Raw genomic sequence first — 3,895 nt, forward strand, 5'->3', positions numbered from 1 at the left:
AACGTCTGCGACTCAATTGGACTCACTACAACAGTAAAAGGGGACATTGTGGATCGCCGGGTTGAGACATTAAATCGCAGTTGGTGAAACAAGGACCTGGTCACTGCAGTGCTGTCATATGCACTTCTGCGGCCGTCTGGAATGCTCTTCCTTCCGATATTTGGAAACTCGTGGATCTGTGCACTTTTAAATCATCTAGATTGAAAACTAATTTCTTTAGAACTGCTTTTCGTGTTTTGGTTGTTGTCCTACCCCCGCACTTCCGATTATATATTTATCACAGTTGGCTACGTACGGTGCAAAAGAAATTCCACGTAAGTACATATATCCAGCAAACGTGTGGCAGGTGTAACGGAGTGCAGGCATCACGCCGGGGTGTCCCGCTCATCACGGCATGTGACGACGTGCACAAGCATTGTGTTGAGAAACTTGTGATTGTCGTCTCATTTTGTTCTACTCGATGTTTGTTTCACGTTCTTGCACGCCTGCTCGCTGCTGTGCTGTTGTTGTTCTGCATCTGCTCTCGTGTCCGGTTTTGAAAGTCAGGTCTCCTTTGAAGGAGAGGTGCCTGGTTTTAACGGACCAGCTCACCTGGTTTGCACCGTTTTCAGTATATCAAGAGAACACACACGATATCAGCGCTGTATAATTATTACGCCTCACTGGAAAGCCTCACTGAGTCTGATATTTATTTCCCGGGAGGGTCCTGGCAAAGGTTTTGCAGTTAAGATGTGATGTTTCTCGGTACATGTAAGCCCATTTGATCAATAAGGATAGTTTGACCAATATCGGTTACATTGTATGGGTTTTTTTGTTACGGGAGGAAATCAGAGAACCCGGAGGACACCCAGGCAGAATAGGGGGAGACATAAAGTTTCCCGAGTTGCGACTCGAACCCAGGCGCTTCTTGCTGTAGGTGTGAATGTCACCACTGCACCACACAATTTCACCCGCCCTGTAAACAGTACAGGTTACCCGATAGCAGTCCTTGTCCATTCATTATCTTGAAGGCTGCAGTGAAAACAATTTCGCATTACGTGTCCATGCGTGCTAAATGGCCAGTGCTGCGAATCCAAATTCCCGTATATGAGAAAAATCTGGGCAAGCACATCTACGTTGGACTTAATTGAAACACACGCGATTTTATTGATAGAAGGGCACAACGGTGCCGAGACGTGAACTCCCTCGCCTGGTATGCAGGAGGTAGTGAGTTCTATCCCGACCCTGACGCCTGCTGTATATTTGGAGTTTGCGTGTCTCTCTCCCCGTGGTCGCATAGATTTTTCTCTGGGTCCTCCGTTTTTTCCCTCCACATTTAGTAATGTGCGTTTAGACTATTTGGCTACTGCTATACATTTACACATAAGCCACTTCGTTAAGATATTTGTGGTCAGGCTGCGTCTGAAAAATAGCTATATAGCTCAGTGATACCTTACCTGGCAAAATAAAAAAAATATTTAGTTTAGTTTAATTGATTTTCAATCGATGAATAAATGCATGTCGAATGATAGCAAATATATTAATAATGCAGTGCAGGTTTGCATTTACTTTAGACTGGTTTTCGTAGCCAACACAATGATTCGTGTTTTATGTCGGGTTTGGCCACACGTGGTGTAAGTTAAATTCCAAAAGTGTTGCCAGTAAACCTTCCTATTCTTGGTTCTTTCGGTAAAGTCACGTAGAAGGGAAACAATAAAATAATAAAAATATAAAACAATAAAATTCTCACGACGTTTCGACTGCAACACAAGCAATCATCATCAGGTGTAAAAACCACAACAAGAACATTTGAAAAAAGTGGCGGTTATTTTTAACGTTAGCACCACGGAGAGAGATTTGACAGTTTGTTCAGATGGACGAGTCATCTATGTTCGGAAAATAGGAGGGGGGAGACAAAAATAATGGATGCGGTCTGAAAGCCACTTTTAGCGTGATCAATCAATTAAGACCCGAAATGGTTTATCAAATCGTTCCAATGATTGCTAAGCCAGAATCCATCTTCTCGGTTGAAATTGTCTCTGTGTTTCTATATGCGGATAGCCTCATTAACGAATCTCTCATGGTAGCCAGATGGTTAACGTTAAAAATAACCGCCACTTTTTTCAAATTTTCTTTTTGTGGTTTTTACACCTGATGATGATTGCTTGTGTTGCAGTCGAAACGTCGTGAGAATTTTATTGTTTTATATTTTTATTATTTTATTGTTGACCTTCTACGTGACTTTACCGAAAGAACCAAGAATATGAATCCCTGCAGTCACGAAAGCTTTATATCAAAAGTAAACCCTCCATCACCTGATAGGATTGTCACGTCTACAAGTAAATGTTATGTATTAATAAAACAAAAACCTGACTGATAAAACTGCTTTGGCGTTCCTTCAAATGCTTGGTTTATCCGGATAATCAAGGTTTAAAATAATATCGGGCTTAAATAAACGTGGGCTGTTTTGTTTTACTTATACGTCCCGAGTCATTCCCGAGAGGGACTCGATCTGTGTCCTTGAGGGTCCGGGGACTCGCCCGTCACAACAGAAGCGCCATCGGCCCATGATTGCGGAACGATTCCGCCCAAGGAAGCCACCAACAACAACACTCGCACTACGACTACTGCTGTAACTCAATAGTAATAACTTGCTACTGTGGTGGCCATAGACGCCCGCAGTCTGGGTCACCCATGCCCCGCGAGGCAACACGGGGCTGTGCGGAGGTGGAAGGGGGGTCGAGGAGGAATGAGGGTCGAGGAGGGTCGAGAAGGGGGGCTAAGGAAGGTTGAGGAGTGAAGGTCGAGGCGGAGGGTTGAGGGTCGAGAAGGGTTGAGGGGTGAGGGTTTAGGAGGGGAAGGGGTCAAGGAGGAGGGTTGAGGGGTGAGGGTTTAGGAGGGGGAGGGGTCAAGGAGGAGGGTTGAGGGGTGAGGGTTTAGGAGGGGGAGGGGTCAAGGAGGAGGGTTGAGGGGTGAGGGTTTAGGGGGGGAGGGGTCAAGGAGGAGGGTTGAGGAGGGGAAGGGGTCGAGGAGGAGGGTTGAGGGGTGAGGGTTTAGGGGGGGAGGGGTCAAGGAGGAGGGTTGAGGGGTGAGGGTTTAGGGGGGGGAGGGGTCAAGGAGGAGGGTTGAGGGTTTAGGAGGGGGAGGGGTCAAGGAGGAGGGTTGAGGGGTGAGGGTTTAGGGGGGGAGGGGTCAAGGAGGAGGGTTGAGGAGGGGAAGGGGTCGAGGAGGAGGGTTGAGGGGTGAGGGTTTAGGGGGGGAGGGGTCAAGGAGGAGGGTTGAGGGGTGAGGGTTTAGGAGGGGAAGGGGTCAAGGAGGAGGGTTGAGGGGGAAGGGTTTAGGAGGGGAAGGGGTCAAGGAGGAGGGTTTAGGAGGGGAAGGGGTCAAGGAGGAGGGTTGAGGGTTTAGGAGGGGAAGGGGTCAAGGAGGAGGGTTGAGGGGTGAGGGTTTAGGGGGGGAGGGGTCAAGGAGGAGGATTGAGGGGGGGAGGGGGTCGAAGAGGAGGGTTGAGGGGAGGGGGTCGAGGAGGAGGGTTGAGGGTTTAGGAGGGGAAGGGGTCGAGGAGGAGGGGTGAGGGGGAAGGGTTTAGGAGGGGAGGGGGTCGAGGAGGATTCACGGACAGGAGGGACACGGAGAGATTCGGGTCCCGTGTATCGCGTGAGCTGGAATCGTTTCAGGGTAATCGAAGGACTCGATACCTATACTTTCTATGCAATTGCGTGAATATCGGAATCGATCCTCGTAATTTAAAAAAAAACCTCCGGGATTGGTTGGATGGGAAACCTGGCATCGACTCTCGATTCAAATTAGGACGTCCGCGTAATTAACGAATCGGTTATCGAAATAAATTCAAGTTTTCATTGGCTTGTCGATTCCTTGAATCGCAACGCGCGTGTGAGGATTGCTGCGAAAACCG

Source organism: Petromyzon marinus, chromosome 4 (genome assembly GCF_048934315.1).
Source record: "Petromyzon marinus isolate PM22_M1 ecotype Great Lakes invasive population chromosome 4, UKy_Petmar_22M1.pri1.0, whole genome shotgun sequence".
NCBI lineage: Eukaryota > Metazoa > Chordata > Hyperoartia > Petromyzontiformes > Petromyzontidae > Petromyzon > Petromyzon marinus.